Raw genomic sequence first — 22,923 nt, forward strand, 5'->3', positions numbered from 1 at the left:
GGGGAACATGAAAGCATGACCCCAAACTTCATGTCCAGGTGTGGCAGGCAAAGGCTGCTGGTTATTCCTCCATATCCATTTTCTTTCTTCTTAACACAAAGAACCCAGATTTTGAGCCAGACACCTGCAATCAGCTAAAAGACTACATACCCCATAGCCATGTAATTGATTTTGTTTTTCCCAGTGAAATATAAGTAGAAATGTGTGCCACTCAGAGAAGTCTCCTTAAGGGTGGGATTCTGTCCTTCTAGATTCATTCCTTCACCTTGCTGCCTGAAATGTGGATATGATGGCTAACAGTCAAGCAGCCTTTTTGGACCATGAGGATCATTCTTTATGAAATGGTAGAACAATGAGCTGGCAAGACTGCAAATTCCTGATGAATTCATGTATACATCATGCCTACTCTGGCCTATTACGTGATAAAGCGATAAACTTCCAACGTGTTAAAAACTCTTATGTGTATGTGTGTTGGGGGAGAAAGATTCTTTATATTCCGTCAAACTTAACTAAATGATTATGCCAGGCAGCTGTCCTTCAGATATAAAGAAAAGGGACAGGACTTTTCAACCTCGGGAAGAAAATTAGATGATGAAACTCAGCCAACAAAAATTAAATCAAAATAATATATAAATAAGGAACATGGAAGCCATTGTAAAATGATTAATGATGAAATTTTAATTCACTTAAATACAAAACTAAGCTTAAATAACTGTGGGAACTATGGTTACTGGACAGAATGTAAATGATAACACAAAAATCAAAAGTCTGGTAAAAGAGTAAATGTGCTGATTTTCTCATCTTGCATCACATGGGATCCATAGACATAGTCTAAAATGAAATTTTTAAAAAACCTTTGACATAATGATTCCAACCTCTTAGTGTTTTTCGTAAATTTTTAAAAAGCATTAGGAACTAATAACTTTCATAGTGAAGAAACTTTTTTTTTTTTTGACATTTATTCATTTTTGAAAGGCAGAGAGAGAGAGAGTGCGAATGGGGGAGGGGCAGAGAGAGAGGGAGACACAGAAACAGAAGCAGGCTCCAGGCTCTGAGCTATCAGCACAGAGCCTGACACGGAGCACAAGATCATGACTTGAGCCGAAGACAGCCACTTAACCGACTGAGCCACCCAGGCGCCCCCATAGTGAAGAAACTTTTATCTAAAGTTCAGCAATTCGTACAGTTTCACTTCAATTTCCTCTACCTTCACTAAATGAAAGTATAAAGTTATCTTTTGTTTAAAATAGCATATAGAATATGATTCCCATTTCTGTCCACCAATCTCTTTGTCACTGTACCTATATTTGTCTACCCACCTACCTACTATCTTTCTGTCTATATCTTAGTTGCATATTGAATGCTTTGAAAGATGCTCAACAAATGTCATTTGTTGTAGGTTTAAATGGTAGAATTTATTTTTGTTTATGTATTTTAATAAGCATATGTATTAATTTATTAAATGTTTACTTATTTTTGTTTTTTGTTTTTTTAAAATATGAAATTTATTGTCAAATTGGTTTCCATACAACACCCAGTGCTCATCCCAAAAGGTGCCCTCCTCAATACCCATCACCCACCCTCCCCTCCCTCCCACCCCTCATCAACCCTCAGTTTGTTCTCAGTTTTTAACAGTCTCTTATGCTTTGGCTCTCTCCCACTCTAACCTCTTTTTTTTTTTTTTCCCTTCCCCTCCCCCATGGGTTTCTGTTACGTTTCTCAGGATCCACATAAGAGTGAAACCATATGGTATCTGTCTTTCTCTGTATGGCTTATTTCACTTAGCATCACACTCTCCAGTTCCATCCACGTTGCTACAAAAGGCCATATTTCATTTTTTCTCATTGCCATGTAGTATTCCATTGTGTATATAAACCACAATTTCTTTATCCATTCATCAGTTGATGGACATTTAGGCTCTTTCCACAATTTGGCTATTGTTGAGAGTGCTGCTATAAACATTGGGGTACAAGTGCCCCTATGCATCAGTACTCCTGTATCCCTTGGATAAATTCCTAGCAGTGCTATTGCTGGGTCATAGGGTAGGTCTATTTTTAATTTTCTGAGGAAGCTCCACACTGCTTTCCAGAGCAGCTGCACCAATTTGCATTCCCACCAACAGTGCAAGAGGGTTCCCGTTTCTCCACATCCTCTCCAGCATCTATAGTCTCCTGATTTGTTCATTTTGGCCACTCTGACTGGCGTGAGGTGATATCTGAGTGTGGTTTTGATTTGTATTTCCCTGATAAGGAGCGACGTTGAACATCTTTTCATGTGCCTGTTGGCCATCCGGATGTCTTCTTTAGAGAAGTGTCTATTCATGTTTTCTGCCCATTTCTTCACTGGGTTATTTGTTTTTCGGGTGTGGAGTTTGGTGAGCTCTTTATAGATTTTGGATACTAGCCCTTTGTCTGATATGTCATTTGCAAATATCTTTTCCCATTCCGTTGGTTGCTTTTAGTTTTGTTGGTTGTTTCCTTTGCTGTGCAGAAGCTTTTTATCTTCATAAGGTCCCAGTAATTCACTTTTGCTTTTAATTCCCTTGCCTTTGGGGATGTGTCGAGTAAGAGATTGCTACGGCTGAGGTCAGAGAGGTCTTTTCCTGCTTTCTCCTCTAAGGTTTTGATGGTTTCCTGTCTCACATTCAGGTCCTTTATCCATTTTGAGTTTATTTTTGTGAATGGTGTGAGAAAGTGGTCTAGTTTCAACCTTCTGCATGTTGCTGTCCAGTTCTCCCAGCACCATTTGTTAAAGAGACTGTCTTTTTTCCATTGGATGTTCTTTCCTGCTTTGTCAAAGATGAGTTGGCCATACGTTTGTGGGTCTAGTTCTGGGGTTTCTATTCTATTCCATTGGTCTATGTGTCTGTTTTTGTGCCAATTGTTTACTTATTTTTGAAAGAGAGAGAGAAAGAGAGAGACAGACAGTGCATGAGTGGGGGAGGGGCAGTGAGAAAGGGAGACACAGAATCTGAAGCAGGCTCCAGGCTCTGAGCTGTCAGCACAGAGCCTGATGTGGGGCTCGAACCCATGAACTGTGAGATCATGACCTGAGCAGAAGTCAGATGCTTAACTGACTGAGCCACCCAGGTGCCCCAGCATCATGTATTAATTTGATAAAATATATCAACTCTGTAAAAACCAAGGGGTTTTTTGTTTTTGTTTTTTTTCTAACAAAGGAATTGTCTCACTTTCTCCTGGAAAAAAATTTTATAACTATGCAAAAATGAAAACGAATGCCTGCCCCTATATCCGGGCACTAACAGAACTTATTTTCAGGCGTTTAATTTTATTATAATTATAGACAGAGGTAGTAACTGTTTGTGACTTTGGAATAAAAAGTCGAGATGCTGTACATCTTCCTGAAGGCAATGCTTTACAATTGTTCTAATTTTATTTTTGTCAAAAGGAATTTTTAACCCCACAAGAAAATGTATTTGAAAATACAGTAGGTAGGGAATGTTTTATCCTCATTTCATAGATGGGCAAACAGCATCCAAGGTAACAGGCCTAAACAGTGGCAGAGCTGGGATTAGAACTAAAACGTACTAATTTCCAGAACAGATGTTCCCAGAGAAAAACAGTTATTGTTATTTTCCCCTTGTTGAATACAGCTGGTTTTCATGGCAATAAGGTAACCAACAGATACCCAACAGACCCATTGGTTCATAGAATTTTCAACCTGCAAAAGACCTTGGAGATGGTCTGACGTGAGGAGTCTGCAGAGGTCCTCACCAGCCTCCTCTCCAGGCCCAACCTGGAGCCCAGCTGATGTGTCTCTGGACTCCCATTCCAGCCCTCACCAGTTTTTTTCCTTACCTGATTTACATATTAATGTTCCACATAAGATTCCATTTGAAGAAGAGGCATGATTTCTACAAATAGGTTTAAAACCTCTGATAGACTAATCTTACAGAAATAGAGAGGTGATTTGATATAATCATTGCAAAGTGAGGAAATTTCAAGAAGTACCAACCAATTCATAGGAGAATAAGCAATCTTGGACCAAGCTTATTTTGAGACTGTCTGATATCATTCCATTTTAGGAGCAGCTGTTTTTCTGAATTCACACTTCTCTGTTTTTTCCAAACCACTAGATAACTAACCCAAGTGTATAGACTGTACAGGTTTTATGTGGTCAAGAAACTGTAGATTAGATGCATGAACAAGAATCAGAGAAAAATGTCAAGTGCCCTGCCTTATAATGTTTCATGTTCCAACTGAAAATTATCTAACCAAAAGCAGCTGTCTGCAGTTAAAACTGTGGATCCATTTTATGTATGTATGTATGTATGTAAGTCTTTTTTATTTAATTAAATTTATTTATTTATTTATTTATTTATTTATTTATTTATTTAGAGAAAGCATGTGAGTGGGGAAGGGGCATAGAGAGAGAGAATCCCAAGTAGGCTCTGCCCTATCATCACAGAGCCCAAAGCAGGGCTCAGTCTCACCAACCATGACATCATGACCTGAGCCAAAATCAAGAATCAGGAGCTCAACTGACTGAGCCACACAGGCACCACTGGATCCATTTTAAAGGTAGCAGAGGGGCACTTCAGTGGCTCAGTTGGTTAAGCATCTGACTTTGGCTCAGGTCATGATCTCACAGTTCGTGGGTTCAAGCCCCACGTCAGGTTCTGCACTGACAGCTCAGAGCCTGGAGCCTGCTTTGGATTCTGTGTCTCCATCTGTCTCTCCCTCAAAAACAAATAAACAAACATTAAAAAAATACTTTAAAGGTAGCAGAAATGTTCTTTATTAGATACAAATATTACTATGCTTCTGAGGTTGATGAAGTCAATTGAATGGAAGATGTAAGTAATTTAATACTTTACATGTATCAAGTGCTTTACAGATTATAATCAGTAAAACAGCATTTACTGATGCAGGGTTTAGAATGAGATGTACCCAGCCTCAGACCCATTTCACCACTTAGCAGCTGGGAAACCCCACACAAGCCTACTTACCTTAACTGATGCTCCGTTTTACCCTCTGTGAAATAGGACTTCTGTGAGAATTAAGTGTAATGACACATATTAAGTGCTTAGTTCTTCCTCAAGTAATCTTAATTTCCTTTCCTCTGTTTTCCTGGAAAGTTAAGCATAATGACATTTTTATTAATTGGACCCGATTTTAAATACACAGGAGTACAAGCTATAATATATGATAAACTATTTTTTAATAAAGAATAATTCTGTGGGAATACAAGCTGGTGCAGCCACTCTGGAAAACAGTATGGAGGTTCCTCAAAAAACTAAAAATAGAACTACTCTACGACCCAGCAATTGCACTACTAGGATTTTTCCAAGGGATACAGGTGTGATGTTTCGAAGGGACACATGCACCCCAGTGTTTAAAGCAGCGCTATTGACAATAGCCGAAGTATGGAAAGAGCCCAAATGTCCATCAATGGATGAATGGATAAAGAAGATGTGGTATACATATACAATGGAGTATTACTCGGCAATCATAAAGAATGAAATCTTGCCATCTGCAACTACGTGGATGGAACTAGAGGGTATTACGCTAAGTGAAATTAGTCAGTCACAGAAAGACAAAAATCACATGACTTCACTCATATGAGGACTTTAAGAGACAAAACAGACGAACATAAGGGAAGGGAAACAAAAATAATATAAAGCCAGGGAGGGGGACAAAACATAAGAGACTCTTAAATATGGAGAACAAACAGAGGTTACTGGAGGGGGTGTGGGAGGGGGGATGGGATAAATGGGTAAGGGACACTAAGGAATCTACTCCTGAAATCATTGTTGCACCAAATGCTAACGAATTTGGATGTAAATTTTTAAAAAATTAAATTAAAAAAAATTTTTAAAAAGAATAATTCTGCAATCAGCATCATAACCAGTAGTCAGTATATTGCAGTGAAAAGAACACGGAGTCAACAATCAGAAAATGTCAAATTCTCATGTCCATTCTGCCACTTTTAGATTGAACCATATGAAATGACTATTTTTATAGGTCACCAGTAGTTGAATAGATTTGTGGTGCTGAACAAACAATAGTCTCTGAGATTTTGTTTCCTCATCAGATGAATTTAGATAACTACATTTATTCATTGATTAAACATCTGTCATATACATATTGTATGGTAGGCATTGTTTTATATGATGATGACATAGTGAGGAACATGACAATGTCCCTTTCCTTGTGCAGCTCTATTCAATAAGGGAGACATGTAACAAACCAACAAATAAGCTTATAAACAGTACAAATTTCTGAGGTAGTGATAAAATATTTAGTAACTAGGTGATCTCTAAGGTTTGCTTCCACTTGAAAGCATTTTTTGGAATCAATTATATTTTTTTGTACTGAATTAATTTAATGTAAGATACATCTGAAAATAAATTTGAGCTTCTTAAAAATAGAAAGAAGTGGAAGCACCTGGGTGGCTCAGTCAGTTAAGCGACGGATCCTGATTTGGGGTCAGGTCATGATCTCACGGTTCCTGAGTTCAAGCCCCACATCAGGCTCTGTGCTGACAGCACACAGACTGCTTAGGATTCTCTCTCCCTTTCTTTTTGCCCCTCCCCCCGCTCATGTGTTCTCTCTCTCTCTCTTTCTCTCTCTCAGAATAAATAAATAAACCTAAAAAATAGAAGGATGCACTTTCACTGTAGGAAATCTGAAAGGGAATCTTTAGGAAATCTCAAATAAAAGAATTAAGGGATTATATTAGGAAATAGGTTTGGCCACATGTAATAGTCAGAAATACCAAATAGTAGTAGCTTAAAAAATAAGAGGTTTATTTTTCTCATGAATCAGGAAGTCCAAATCCAGTTTCTCCAAAGCTAGCATGTCACCACATGCTTGCAGGGCAGGCTGCCCTTAGCCATCATTATCAGAGGCTTTCTTCCTCATGCTTGTTGTTTCATAGTTACAAGATGGCACATGGAAACTCCTCCTGCTACACTGTACCGACACTGTACCATGTTGCAGGCAGAAAGAAGATAAAGGTCAAAAGGTAAAGCATAACTGCCAGTGTACTTTGCCTCCTTTTAAAGTTCTCCCAGAAGCTTTATCTGGCAAGTCCTGTTTACAACTCACTAGCAAGGACTGGACCATCCCTAACGTTTTCAGCTGGGCACATGGCTACACTAAACAAAATCAGCATTATGTTAATAAAGAGCAGAACTTGAGTAAATATTGGCTAGAGAACTACTTATCTCTACCAGAGGGATATACCAAGCTTCCCTAAGAAATATGATTTTGAACATCTGTGAAACAAACATTTACCAGGGAAAATCATTACTAAAAGAAAATTTTGACATGAATCTTCTTATGTAGCAAATACTATTTGGCATACAAATGATCTCCAATTCCCTTCTCCAAACTCTTCCTCTCATGAATCTGTTTGGTTAAGTTCTACTTTTTATTATCTACTGAAGTTAAACTCACCTGTCATATCAACACCAGGGTTTGGTTTGAATAAATATGCAAACAATCCATGTATCTGAAATGATTTTCTATTTTCTTCCTTCCACACAAGATTTAAGAAGACTTGTAAACAAACAAACCAAATGATAAAATTAATAGCTAAGGGGGTTATGTCTGAAGAGAAGAGCATGAAAACAAAATCCAAGGGGATAGGCATACAAGGATGCAGAAGTCCCTGGGATTATCAGAGGGTTTCACAAGTGTGGGTCTCCCTTACCATCTGAATTCTGGCAATCTAAATACGTGTATAAAATCTGCTTTAGAAAGTCTACAAAAATTCACTATCCAAAAAAAAATCAGCTATAATGAATATATGAGGGTACATCAAGTAAAATGTTGTCAGTAAATGATGAGTGGTTCCTTTGGGCATCTCTTACCCTGGTGTTTAGAGAAGCTCTGGAACAGAAAGTGAGAGATACAGGCACACAGGCCCGGTGCAAGGTGCCATAAAGGTCACATCTGCATGGAACTGTGGAAGCCATAGAATTGGTCTCTGTAGCAGTGGCTAGAGGAAGATGTGAGGTTGTGATGTGGTGCTCAAGAAGCCATCAGTTCAGCACCCAGCCCTTCTGAACCAGACTTTCTTGGGTTGAAGGCTGAGAATACACCTTGTTAACAGGTTCCCAGGTAATTCTTATAGATACTGAAGTTTTAAGACCCACAGCTCTAGATTGGTGTTTCTCAAATGCTAGTCCACAGATCTGCTACAACAGAGTCCCTTTGGGAGTTTAAAAAAATAAGGAATCAATGGCAGAAAATTCAAAATCATGTTTTCTAGTAAAACAAAACAAAACAAAACAAAAAACAAACTTAAGAGTGTGGGTATTTGGCAAAAACACTTAAGGAAGGGTCAAATATTTTAAGAATGAGTCAGGTAGACCAAATGACTTTCTTCTAACTAATGGAATACAGTAAAGATGATGTGATGTCACATCCAAGATTAGACTACAGAAAGATTGCAGTTTCTGTTTTGCTTGCCCACTCTTGTTCTCCCTTGTTGCTTGTTCTGAGGGAAGCCTGGTTGCCATGTTGTGAGCTGCTTGTGGAAAGGTTCATGGAGCGAGGAACTGAGGAAGGCCTCTGGCCAACATCCAGTGAGGAACTGAGGCCCTCAGGCCAACAACAAAACCAAATCCTGCCAATAACCTGTGAGTGAACATGGAAGTCAACAGCCCAGCTGACACCTTGAACGGGACCTTGTAAGAGACCTTGAGACCCAGGCGCTCAGCTAAGCTGCACCCAGATTCCTGATCTACAGAAACGATAAAATAATAAGTGTTTGTTGTTTTAAGCATCTAATGTGGGGAATAATTTGTTAGACAGCAAATGATAATTAATACAGGAATGCTTCAGGCAAAAATATTTACCCATTTTGGGGCACCCGGGTGGCTCAGTCGGTTGAGCTTCCGACTTCGGCTCGGTCATGATCTCATGGTTCATGAGTTTGAGAGCACAGAGCCTGCTTTGGATCCTCTGTCTCCCTCTCTTTCTCTGCCCCTCCCCTACTCACACTCTCTCAAAAATAAACAAAACATTAAAAAAAAATCTTTACCAGTTTTTAACATTTTGGGATATAGAAGAAGAATATGTCTTGGTCACATGGGATTTTCTTTCATGAAAATGAAAGAAACACCTTATTCCTTATATTGCCAATAAATAAAAAGCACATAATTGTTGGGGAGAAATATTTTCTCTCTAGCCTTTAAAGGTTCTTCCGGTTGGTCTAAGAATTAAATTGACATAAGAAAGATTAACAGGAGAAAAACTAACTTAATTTCATGCACACGGAAAGTGCGCATACATGAGAGTTTCAAAAGCAGAATGGCAAAATTAGGTATATATGCCTTTCTGAGCTAAGGAATAGGATAGGGGCCTGGGGCATCAAAGGGGAGGAGGACGATTCACAGGGCAATGAAGAGTAGATGTTTGGTAGTTTGTCCTGCCATACAGATGGGCCAATCAGATAAAATTTATTTCTTATTCTGGAAAAGGCACCCAACTTAGATTCTTCTAGGTAGTTAAGGGAGGGGCAAAAGTTTCTCTTGATTGTCTTGATTGCCTTCAGCTCAAAACAGTCTGCATGTCAAAGTGGCACATTTTGGTGAGACCTGTTCCTGAATCACCTCACTGTGCAATACTAAGTTTGACAAGTTAGGTTTCAAGTTAGCCAGAGAACAAATGTCAACCCCCAACACAGAACAGGTGCTTATTAAATACCAGCAGAACTGAATTGATAAGCCAGAGTGAATGACTTGGACAGAAGGATAGAAAAAGAGATTCCACTTGATTCAATAGATCAGTGGTTCTCAAACCTTAGCATGAATCAGAATCACTTAAAGGGTTTATTAAACCACAGAATGCTGGGGCCCATCTTCATAGTTTCTCATTTGGTGGTAAGTCTAAGGTGACAACAAAGAATTTGCATTTCTAAGGAGTTCCCACGTGATACTGATACTGCTGGTTCAGGGGCGATACTTTAAAAACCACTGCAACAGGCAATGGTTCTACAGTTTCCTGTTGTGGGGGAGTGACTTGAGAATAGTGCTTTCAGATGACTCAAACTGAAGGGAACAAACTTGAAGCAATTGTGAGGCTCCTGCCAAAATAATTAGGTGGTGGTATTGGGGAGCAAGGAACTTCGCAGCCAAGGGAAATAAAAAAGGAAACACTGAAAAAGTTTGCTGCCTTTATCAATCCTCCTCCAAATATCATAGTTTAAATAGTTGCTCTAGCCACAGAGGGAGAAAATCAAATTACTATCATTCTTAACAAAAGAGCCACACAGCTATGTTTGTTGGGTGTCAGTGAGAGACATGAAGTACCATCCAGCATGGGTCCTACAAGCTAGTGCTCTGAGCAATATTTACTGCTATAATTAACTCCTATATCAATTCTATTTACCTGATAAAATTGTCTTTGGCTTCCATATGGCCCTGGTTTCCTCCAGGATCATCAGCTGGAGGTTCTGAAAGCCATTCAAACCCTTCAGATTTGTGCCTGATCTGATTTACATTGTTTCGGAACACTGGGTGCAATTTCCCCTACTGGCATCCATTATCTCTATTTCCAAGTTGAAAATAATTCACGCAGTGAAAAAAGTACCTGATTGTATTTATTCATGGACTGTTTTTGAAATGCAATTATTTCCTTGATGTTCTAGAGGCAGTGGTGTCAATAGAGCGCTTTCCAAATGCATGGGGTTGCCAATTTCCAGGTTTCTGGCATCTGTCAGCAGATGTCATAAGCAATGGTGGTGGGGCAATAAACAAAGAAGTCCTTCTTTTCATCTACACCTTGGCACACTCTCCTGAAAACTTGGTTACCTTTGCATTTTCATTATAATTCTTTGTAAAAGGTTCAAGAGTTCAACAGTGGCTCAAACAATGTCTAAGTGACCATTTCAGATGCTGGCTTATTTTCCTTAGTTAGGACATTGGCTACCTTCCAGCAATTTCTAATATCAAAACAATGCCTCTAGGACTGACAACATCAAAGCACTGTCCAAAGATATCTATCGCTGATTTACAGGGTATGGAAAAAAACAAAACATCTTGAGGGTTGTGAGGATGAAAATTTACCCCCAGGGGAGTTTCCAGAATAGCAGTGAGAGAGACATTTGTGAACAAGCAAGTAAAACGGATTGGTATCAATAAAACGTCAGAGCCAAAATAAAGCATCCCAAATGGAAAATCACACATATAAATATTTTTAAAATGCAATGAACATAATTAAGTTAATTTCTTGTGTTATCAATAGTTGTTCCTATAACAGAAATGACTGGTCCTGGCCCTGGAACCTGAGGAAAAACAGAAGGAATCCTCTTCTGTCTCCTTCCCTGATTTATTTGTTAAATTTATGTCTTGAGTAAACATTTTATTTTACTTCATTTTTTAATTTTTTAAAATGTTTATTTATTGAGAGAGAGAGAGAGAGAGAGAGAGAGAGAGAGACACGGAGACATAGAGTGTGAGCAGGGGAGGAACAGAGAGAGGGAGACACAGACTCGGAAGCAGGCTCCAGGCTCCAAGCTGTCAGCACAGAGCCTGGTGCAGGGCTCAAACCCACGACCATGAGATCATGACCCGAGCTGAAGTTGGACACTTAACCAACTGAGCCACCCAGGCGCCCCTCTTGAGTAAACACTTTAACAAGCAAGTGTCCTGGTTTCCCTCGGTCTCTCCTCTGCCCCACCTCTTTGGCACAGGGCCTGGTGCTGACTGCCAACGTACATATTTGCTACGAGCAAAGCATTCACCTAGATAGATACAGCAATTACAATGGCTTTAATTTTGACTTCACCTCTTTTTTTTTTAAATCAATTTTTCTGTAGGTTGAGCTGTTTATATTTTAAATAAATTTATATGCGTTTTGTAAATTTAATCTTTAATGACTTGAATTTTTAAAATTCCTCAGCCTAAGTTTCTGCCTGCCCAGTCTATGAAAGCTCCAAGCACCCCCAGGCCGGCCAGGCCCTCGGCCTCTGACTTCACCTCTTTTAATAAAACCTCTGTTTAAAGGTGCCAGCAGGTACACTTTCAAGTGTTAAACTAAAGCAAATGCTTTAAAAAAAAAAAAAAATTGCAATGTAATGCTGCTATTTACTGCTATAATTAATTCCTCCACCAATTCTATTTACCTGATAAAATTGTCTTTGGGCTTCCATATGGCCTTGGTTTCCTCCAGGATCATCAGCTGAAGGTTCTGAAAGCTATTCAAACCCTTCAGATTTGTGCCTGATCTGATTTACACTGTTTCAGAAGACTGAGGGTAATTTCCCCTACTGAAATAAATATAAATCTAAATAATACTATTTTAGATCAAGATATTAATCTCCATACAATAAAACAGGGTTCCCGTCCCATTATGTGGCTAGACTCAGCGTTAATATGTCTCCGTTCTAATGACAAGTTTCAGAGTAAACCTGCTCCAGATTCCTGTGTTCCGTTTTTCTGGGAACAACATTTTCTGCAAAGTTTAAAGATTACAAAATGGCCAGACTCTTTCAAAAGCATGGATTCCCGCCGCCCCCCCCACCCCCCACCCCGGCCACCTTTTAAAAAAATGTTTATTTTGAGAGAGAGAGAGGGAGGAACAGAGAGAGAGGGAGAGAGAATCCCAAGGCAGGCTCCATACTCAGCGTGGAGCCAGACATGGGGCTTGATCCCAGGACCATGAAATCACAACCTGAGCCAAAATTAAGAGTCGAACACTTAACCAACTGAACTACCCAGGCACCCCAGATTTCCCTGGGTTTTAAAATTCTTGGGGTCCCTGGGTGGGTCAGTCGGTTAAGTGTCCAACTTCAACTCAGGTCATGATCTCATAGTTTGAGAGTTCAAGTCCAGTGTCCGGCGCTGTGCTTACAGCTCAGAGCCGGGAGCCTGTTGCAGATTCTGTCTCCCTCTCTCTCTGCCTCTCCCCTGCACACTCTGTCTCTCTCTGCCTCTCAAAAATAAATACACATTAAAAAAAAATTATTTTAATTCTTAAACTGTTCATTTTCTCACATTCAACAGACATCCAGCTCCCAGCAACCCAATCCCACAAGCACACTCCCTCCTATTAGGCTGTTTACATCTACTTTGAAGGTCTTTTCGGCTAACCTTTTTCCTGACCCACCCCACAATTTCCTCTGGTTTGTTATTTGACAGACTATCTAAACACTGTACCCAAGTCATTTGTTTCCTTTCTACTGAAAGTTTTTTTTACTGCTGCTACCAGCCCCTTTCTTCCTGAGCAAGGGTCAAGGTTTTCTTCAGTATTGGCTCTGTGGCACATGGTCCCATTTCTTAGCTCTTAGTAAAATCGCGCTTTCTGAACTGCTTGTTGGGAGACAAGGGGCAGGTATGAATTATAAACACAATCATAGAAGTGTCACATAATTAACTGTGAGCACTGAGAATAGCTACATTTAAAGTTAAAACATTTCAAGGGAAGGACCTTGGAGGCCTGTTACAATTAATAGGTAAGTGGCATTCATTTCAATTAGCATTATCAATTGTTGCTGTGAAAGGAGTTCCTTCTCTAAAATAGTTTCATGATTTCCCTCTGAAAACTTCTTTTAGTCAATTGTTTAATAAATCCTATTCTCACAGATAGCACAAAGGCAAAGTCAAATGATCACAAACTCCAAATTAGTGAACACTGAATCTAAGGGTGTGGGATCCAAGGAATTTAACAAAAATCCCCTACCCGTGGACAAGCAGAGCAAGACTAACTCCATTTTGTGCTACACCCACCATCTCATGTATAACCCCCACATGACCTACTTATTGCTTAAGACACTCCCCCACCCTAGTCAAGCCACTGAGCACACCCTTACTGGAAACTGGCTCATATAGGAATACGGAACCCCTAACCGCCAAAGAATGTAAACCCCGCCTTTTGCCCGCCAAACTTGTGTGCCAATTCTGACCAGAGTGATAGGCTAGTTCAAACAGTTACTATAGGGTAAATTGTAATTCAATTGGCCACCTGCGTGTGGACTGGCATGACTGTGAAACTTTCTGTGTGTGTTATAATCTCATTGGCCACTGGCCCCTATAAAACCGCTATGCCTTTTAACCTAGGGGTCCAAGTCCCTGCTCTGCTGTGTCGGGTATACTTGGGCCCAAGCTGGAGCTTGCAAATAAACCCTCATGTGTTTGCATCGGTATCAGCTCCTTGGTGGTCTCTCGGATTCGAAATCGGGGGCATTATAAGGGCTGAAGGTGTTACACAACCAGGCCCTTGCTCTCCAAGCAATGTAAATGGACAAGAAGCCCAATGGGAGTTCCATTCAAGGCTTCATTGGGGCTTATGCACTACACAAGGGAGTCTGCACAGAGGAAAGTGTCCTTAGGCTGACTACCCCAGGAGAATTCAGGGAGTTTTTTTAAAAAAACGTAGGTGGGAAAAGGGCATCACCTAAGCATGCAGAGAGGTATGGATTTATTAGCACCCGCACACTTAAAGGTAGTGCTTCTAAATGTGTTGCATGTCTAATTAGCATATTAAATCTCTACCCTTGGGTGTAATTTTTAGTATCATAATGAGGGGGAAATGTGGTGAAAGGTCAGTGCTGGGGTCCACCTTGGTACAGACTGGTTTGGTCCAGTCTTCGCCAGTCTTTGCAGTAAGCATCCTTCCTTTGCATTCCTGCAAGAAGGCATAGATAGCCAAGAGGCAAGAGTTTGAGCTTTTTTTTTTTTTTTCTTTATGAAGGCAGCCTAAGAACACTGGATTTTACAGTCAGGGTTTAGGGGACCCAAGCCCAATCCCTGTTCTGTCTCGGAGGCATCCTTTGACTTGACCAAGATCTGTGTGTATTTTAGTTCTTCCAAGGAACACCAAAGCCTTCATCCATCTCCTTCCCCTAAAGCAAACCTAGAGTAATCCTTTTATACTTTACCATTCCTTTTCTGGGCCCTGGAGTCTACGGCATTACTTAATATTTGCCTATTTTTCCCTGGAAAATTCCCAGTGTTAACACAGGCTACTTCATACTGTAGGGACCAATGGCAGGCTGCCCCAAGATGGGCCACGTTGGCATGAAGACTACTTTGAGTTAAAAAGCAATAAAAACCCAGCAGATTCAGTAAAAGCTCCTTATCTCCCTGTCAACTGCCTAAAAAGAATTTAGATAGAGGGCTTGCTCTAGGAAGAGAGTTATCACCATAAATAATGACATTATGATATGAAGTAAGTATAGTCAACAGGGAGGAACCTAGCAAGGCCTGTTTCATCCAAGTCCTCTTTATGTCCAATCTGAATAGCCCACGAACATTTGTTTACCAAACATTGACTCTTTTTCATTTTCATGTAAATTACATTCCTTTACTCTGAAGTCCTAGACTCTACTCCTCCTTAGTTCAGGAGGACATATATGCCTCATTTTGCTTGCCTGTCTTTGGAATATTCATGTTTGTATGGATTCCCTGTATGTACACTACTAAATTTTATTTTCTCCTGTTAATCTGTCTCATGTCAATTTGATTCTTAGTCCAGGTAGAAGGACCCTGAACGGGACAGTAATTCTTGCTCCCCTGATAACACCAAAAATGCACTGGTGATGTGGTGTTGTTGCAGGATTTTTTACCACAATACCCATGATTCGTTGTCTCGCCGCTTTGAAGAATGAAGGAGCAGCAGGCTCCTTCATATTAGAGTATAAGATTAGAAAAGATTAGAGTATATTAGAGTATAAGATTAGAAAAGAAGAATAGTGGGAAAGCTCTCTTTACAGAGAGAGGACGTTTGAAAGTGAATGCCCGAGGACTATAGGCAAGGGTCCTTGTTTTATAAGGTTCTGGTCAGCCCTCCCCCTCCCTTTCTCCTTGTTCCTTCTCAGGTTCTACCCTTATTGGCTTGATAGCTCCAGGTGCTGGCTTGTCCATTCCTGATTGACTCTATGGCCATATTTAGGTCTTTTGTCAAATTCCTGAGGGGAAACCTCAGGGGGATTGGTGAGGTCTGTTACATTCTTAACGGGAACCTTAGGCCTGAAGGGGTTTGCTGTGGTCAGACACTCCCAGCATTGTTCCAAAATAGGTGTTTTTTCCCCACCCAGGGACCTCAGGTCCTAATCTTTCCTTCTCTGTCTACTGAATCATAGTTTGAAGTGGGGTTCAGGAGCCAATGGCCAAGAAAGAATTCTTGAGATGCTTCTGGTGCAAAAAGATGGTTTAATTATAGCATGAGGTCAGACCCTTGGGCAGAAAGAGTTGCATTATAAGTGTGAGGGGTGACTGATGGTTAAGATTTTGTATCCTACAGAGGGGAGAGTAATGTTAGGGTCTCAGGAAATTGAGTCTATAGGTTTCTGGAGGTTTGGCTATTGACAAAATTGCTTTCTTATTGTAAATCATTAAGACAGTTGCAAACTGATGGAGACTCACGTCTTGCATGATTGTGATCTCTATTAGTTAACCACTTGTTTTTCCCTTTCCTTTGTTCTTGGGCAGCCAGGAGTGCCTGAGGAATGTCACACATATCCCACAAGGGGGTGTTAGCTTGTGTTTCATCCTCAGCTTGCCTTTTGCTCACTCATCACTGATTTCTCAACTCAACCTTGCTGAAGTGTTTCCCAATGTGAAAACAGCACCAAGAAGTGTTTTTATATTGCCAGATAAAAGGGACCCAGGAACATTACCATTGGTTCCTGAGCCAGTTCTCCTAGTGACCAGATATGAATTTGGAAAATGGTTGGATGGTACGAGATATAATCTGTGTTGACCATCTAAGTGCTATGTCTTAAACATCCAAGTTAACCACCATCCACAAATTTTGAGCTTAATAGATAGAACTATAAATAAAGCCACCTTTGAACTCAATGACAATAGAGTCTGAGTGAGGGCCAGATGTCAGGAGATGTGAATATAAAATATCCCCACCACTAATTATAATCTATATTAGAGATCAATTCAGTGGAATGGCTTTATAGGCTAGTGGAAACTTCTGTCAAAGTCAAGTGGGTGTGGGGCAGATTAATCCCATCATGTACATTCTATCAGTAAAGTTCTATTCTTTTTAATTTTGAAACGTTTTCCATTTTGAAGAATACTCTATTGAAATGCAAACACCTGTTTAAGAGGTTATACCAATCTTTTATCAGAAGACATATTATAAACAGCTAATGTCTTAGCAGAGATTGGTACAAATACAATGCAAGCCAGGGAGAGAAAGGGAAGCTGAGGCTGGTGAAGGAGGAAGGAGAGCACCAAAATAAATTTTACTACCCTTCTCAAACTGCATTTTGAGGACTACCTTAATTCTGCTTGGGACTATCCCTGCTGACCATCTCTGGATTGAGGCTGGTGATTTTCCTGAACACAAGGTCAACCTTCACAATTTGGATAACAATGGCAACCTTACTGTTTTCTAGCCTTCAATCCAAGGCATGTCCATCTTCCTTCCATTGGTAACTGAATCTATTTTTGCTTAACTTTCTATAAGTGCTTGGCTGTCCAGCTGTGATTTTCACCTGGGAGTCCATCTACACAGGAAAGTACAACACGTGACCCGTTTGCTTTTCTCACTTCATAGGAATCAATAATATCAATACTATCCCTGCAAAGGCAGAAGCTGGAGATTTGCATTTTGAAAATAACAAAGGAAAAGGGAGGGCCCATTTAAAAATTTTTTGTTGGCAGTCTGAAATGTCTAGCCCTGCTGCTAATTGAATTCACAGACAAAATGAACCCCAAACAGCTGAATTGCTGGTACAAGGGAAGGAAATTATAAATACCAACTGTGGTCTCATGCCCAGATGCAGAAAGGAAGACTACAGCAGCCACCCATATTTTCTTCCTCACACACCCATAATTAAATAACCAGTACCCTCTCTTCCTTACTACTTCTTATAAGGTATGTTGTGGGTGGTTAATTTTATCATTTAGTTCTTCGGTTACAGGACATCCAGGAGATACTGTTCCTGAACTGGATAAATGAACATTACCCAGAGAGAGGTCCAAGGAAGGGGACTTTTTAATCTTCCCTTCAGAGAGATACTGAGCATGTTTTCACTTGCACAAAGGATCATTGCATTTTGTTTGGTGAAAGCACGTTTGGATTGCTAGTGTTGTTTAGAACTTAAAGTGGCAGTAGAAGAGTATGTGTAGATGGTGAGTGGCCAAAGGGATAAACTATGATAGCTTTGGTGAGTAACTTTTAGAATCCACTTCAAACTCCTTATAGAGGACTTAACTGTACTGCAGAAGCTGGAGAGTTAAAAAGTACGTTTCTGATTTCCTGACACCTGAGTTAAGACAGTTGATTGAATACACATCTAACTTTTCTTCTTCTTGAAACCCTACAAAAATAAATAAATAAATAAAGAGACTTATTTTTTTTTTTAACCAAATACATAAACCTTCTGGGGCTGGGAAAACAAGGAGGTAAGAACAATGATATTTTGGAAGCTGGACAGTGGCAGTGAGGAAGCAGAGGAAAAAACCAATTTATATTACAGGATTCTCAGAAGTTTCAAGAACTTGTATTAGTAATACTGGAGTTGGAGTGCATAGACATTAAGCCAAAATAAGGAGGACTAGGTGAAAGATGTTTGAGAAGCAATTAGATCCTTAGAACTCCTTCCCCATTCCACACTGCTGGGTAACTGCCCTCCTTTATCCTAGCAGAGCCTGGGGGTTTATTCCCTATGGAGATAAAAAAAGTGTCAGGACAGGAGTGCTAGGCCCCACTAAGGGTTGGGTCCTATACCAACCAACGGTCCACCCAGATGTCCCAAAAGTAAACCTATAGCTTGGTAAGTCCTACCCACTTGCTTAGAGCTTCTAGTGTTTTAATTCCTCACTTGCTTTTAGTTTTATTTAAGAGATATTTTTGTTTATACACTACATAATTTATATACAGTACTGAAATGCACACATCTTAAATGTACTTGAGTAGTTTTGGTAAATGCACACATCTGTGTAAGTCATACCCCTAACACCAAATGGAACAATACCCCAGAAAATTAGTCCTTCACTTTATTTACTTTTTATTTTTTAATTTATTTAAAAAAATTTTTTTGAAGTAAGCACTATAGCAAATATGGGACTTGAACTCACAACCCCAAGACCAAGAGTCTCATGCTCTACCCACTAGGCCAGCCAGGTGTCCCCTAGTCTGTCACTTTAAATCATGAACAGACAACTAATTACCAGACATCTGAAGAAAGACTCTAACATGTAAGATGAAGACCAAAGCAAACAAATAGAAAAAAAGCAACCTAGAAGAAAGAGCCCTTTTAGGAAAAATAAAACATATTTTAAAAATACTATATTAGGGTGCCTGTGTGGCTCAGTGGGTTAAGCATCCAACTCTTGATTTCTGCTCAGGTCATGATCTCACAGTTCTGTGAGTTCAAGACCCACATCGGGCTCTGTGCTGACAGTGGGATTCTGTTTCCCTCTCTCTCTGCCTCTCCCTTTCTCTCTCTCTCTCTCAAAAATAAATAAATAAACTTAAAAAAATAAGAAATAAAAAATAAAAATACTGTATAAATATTCTTAAGGAAATGAGAAGAGTCTATTCAATGAATGCTATGAAAAAATTCAAAGAACAACAACAAAAGAGATCTTTAAAATTGAAAACATGATAACAGCATTGAAAAAAACTCAAAAGAAATTTTGGAAGATGAACTTGGGGAAATTTCCCAGAAAACAGAGCAAAAGAGCACAAGAAGGAAAAGAGGAGAGAAATGATAAGTGGAACCCAGTCAGGAGATCCAACATCTAAATAAAAGAGAAGAAAGCAGCAATGAATAATTCAAGAGAATACTCAGGGTTTCCAGAATGAAAGAGCCCACTGGATGCGTAAAAGAATGGATAAAAATTAGACTCATGCAGAGGCATGTCATTGTGAAGTTTCACTGGGAACAAAAAGAAAATCCTACTAAAAAATTGGTCACATCATAGGAATCAGAAGAGCTTCAGATTTCTCAACAGCAAGCACTTAAAAACCAGAAGTCAATGGAGCAAAGCCTTCAAAATTGAAGGAAGAATATTCCTAATCTAGAATTCTATATCTAGTCATTTTATCAATCAAGTGGGAAGGTAGAATAAAAACATTTTGAGACATCCAAGATCTCAAAAAATGTACCTTCATCGACCCTTTTTCAGAAAACTGTTGCAAAATATGCTCCACCAAATGAAGGGAGTAAAGAAAGAAAAAAAATATATATATATATATATAGGGGCCACACGATAGAGAAGATTCAACCAAGAGAGGGGCAGAGGGAACTGTCAGATTATGGAGAAGACAGACCCAATGATAACTAACTGTACTCAAAACACAGAAAATCTTGTTAGAAAATCTGAGACGAAGGATTGTGGAGGGCCCGTATCCACGGCCATCCTTGCCTGCAGATGACTGCACTGGCATAGTGAACGCCCATGCACCGACACTAAATGAAACAATAACGGTCGGGCTCTGTGCTGACAGCTCAGAGCCTGGAGCCTGTTTCAGATTCTGTGTCTCCCTCTCTCTGACCCTCCCCTGTTCATGCTCTGTCTCTCCCTGTCTCAAAAAAAAAAAAACCCCACAAAACATTAAAAAAAAAAAAAAAAGAAACAATAATGAAGGATTGCTTCTGACACAATGCTACACTGAAGCCTGGGGTCTCTATGTCTTGGCAAAACTCTCCTGACTCCCATACACCATATGCAGAAAAAAATTATCAGCCCAGAGAAATTCTGCATAATAATTTATATGTTCATATGTTTTATGTAGGTATATATGGATATGCATGTGTCCATGTGCTTGTGTATACATAGAATATCTCTGGATGCACTATGAAGGAAATCTACTTTCCACTCCCCACTTTTGTGTTCCTTTTTATATCTTTTTACCCTGTGTGTATATTATTCAAAAAATGAACTAATGGATAAAATTTTTTTTCTTTAAAAAATGACAAATGACAACAACAATGAAATTAGAAACAACATGCCCACTGACTAAGGAGTTCTACTTTTAGGAATTCATCCTATGGATATTCTTGTACACATGGGAAATTATGTAAATACAAGGCTATTCACTATAGCATCATTTGTGATAGCAAAGCACTGGGTACTGTCCAAGTGTCCAGTGAGAGGCGAATGGTAAGATGAATTATGGACATCTGTATTAGAGAATGCTTTGCAGTTATATAAAAAAAAGAAGGATGTAAGAGCTCATTATGTTTTGATACATAATAATTTCCAAGATATTCTATTAAATGAAAAAGGCAAGGTATAGAAGAGACTATACAATTTGTTATAAAAATACAGGGGAAAAAATGTCTCTGACCCTTGCAAACAAAGTCAGACCACCCTGTTATGTGTTGTTATTAGATTCTGGTTTTGCTTTCGTAATACTTATTACAATCAGTTTTGTAATAGTTAATGATTATCTGTGCTTAAAAAAAAAAAAAAAAAAAAAAAAGCCCTCCACTGTTACTCCCTTGCAGCTGGATCTGGGTGTGAAACAAATTGTACCAATTCAGTGCATTATACAAGATTGGGAAAGCAGAAGGGGTTGGAACCACCTTCTCAAGTTCTTAGGTACTCCTGACAGTCATGGTCATGGAATTACTGGGTTTTTCTGCAATAGCATCTTGGTGTCCAGAGAATAGCTTCACAGATGTCAAAAGGCAGCTGTAGTGGAGCTTCCTAACCCCTGCCTGGATCACAAGTATATTCTTAAAAAAAAAATTTTTTTTAATGTTTATTTACTTTTTGGGAGAGAGAGACAGAGCGCAAGCAGGGGAGGGGCAGAGAGAGAGGGAGACACAGAATCCGAAGCAGACTCCAGGCTCTGAGCTGTCAGCACAGAGCCTGACGTGAGGCTCAAACCCACAAACTGTGAGATCATGACCTGAGCCAAAGACTGGCACTTAACCGACTGAGCCACCCAGGCACCCCAACAAGTGTATTCTTAAACTCAATCCTTCCAGAGGAGGCTCTGATTCCTTACCTTCCTGAGTGTGGCACTCCTCTCCCAGAACAGTTCAGTGGTGATGTTCTGGGAGTCATTAGAAAAAACCTCGCTTATCTCACTCTTATCAGCCTCCCAAACAATTCCCTAATTCTCTGATTTAAATGCTCTTCTGATCAAAATAGGCGGTGATTTATTTCCTGCAACTGAAATTCAAGTGGTATAATTGATAATATGGACTTTTATTTAAAAAATTGTTTTTGTTTTTTATTTATTTCTGAGAGAGAGAGAGAAAGAGAGAGAGAGTGGGGGAGGAGCAGAGAGGGAGACATAGAATCCGAAGTGGGCTCCAGGCTCTGAGCTATCAGCACAGAGCCCCATGCGGGGCTCAAACTCAAGAACCGTGAGATCATGACTCTAGCAGAAGTCAGACGCCCAAATGACTGGGCCACCCAGGAGTCCTGATAACATGGACTTTTAACCTAGAGAAAAGGCAAACTTTATTTTAGAATCATTCAAGTAAGTTACCTGATTTAAATCTATCCTGTATGCTGTATGCTGCCAAAGTAAGTGTTAAAGGGGTTTAAAAACTAAGAATTATCTATGAGATTCTCTTCTGCATTTGGTAACAACTACTGATAAACCAGAGCATACACAGCAACTCAGGGGCAGCATGTTTAACCTTCTTTTTAAAGTTTATCCAAAACACAGAATGAATGAATGAACATGTATAGAGAGTTATTTTCAATAAACTGTTTTTATTGACTAGCAGGTGGGCAGTGACTTACTCTAAAAAATGCCCAATAACATGAATTGAAAGGTGTGTCAGAAAAAACTGGGTGGGAGCACCTGGGTGGCTCAGTCAGTTAAGCATCTGACTCTTGATTTTGGCTCAGGTCATGATCTCACAGTTCGTGGGATCGAGCCCTGTGTTGGGCTCTGTGCTGACAGCATGGAGCCTGCTTGGGATTCTCTCTCTCCTTCTCTCTCTGCCCCTTCCCTGAATTCTCTCTCTCTCTCTCTCTCTCAAAATAAGTAAATAAACATTAAAAAAAGAAAAGAAAAAGAA

At 39.6% G+C, this 22,923-nt stretch overlaps 1 protein-coding gene across 1 annotated transcript in view; it reads right to left on the reverse strand.

The window, feature by feature from the left end:
- Window positions 1-4,387: 4,387 nt before the first annotated feature.
- The window catches only part of LOC128773515 (uncharacterized), a 74,822-nt gene continuing 56,286 nt past the window's right edge, over window positions 4,388-22,923 (reverse strand). Inside the window, exon 3 of the mRNA XM_053890672.1 lies at window positions 4,388-5,090. The gene's annotated coding sequence lies outside the window, so the exon portion shown is untranslated. The remainder of the gene's footprint in view (window positions 5,091-22,923) is intronic.

The sequence above is a fragment of the Panthera pardus genome, unplaced genomic scaffold (assembly GCF_024362965.1).
Source record: "Panthera pardus isolate Hobbes unplaced genomic scaffold, ASM2436296v1 HiC_scaffold_25, whole genome shotgun sequence".
Lineage (NCBI taxonomy): Eukaryota > Metazoa > Chordata > Mammalia > Carnivora > Felidae > Panthera > Panthera pardus.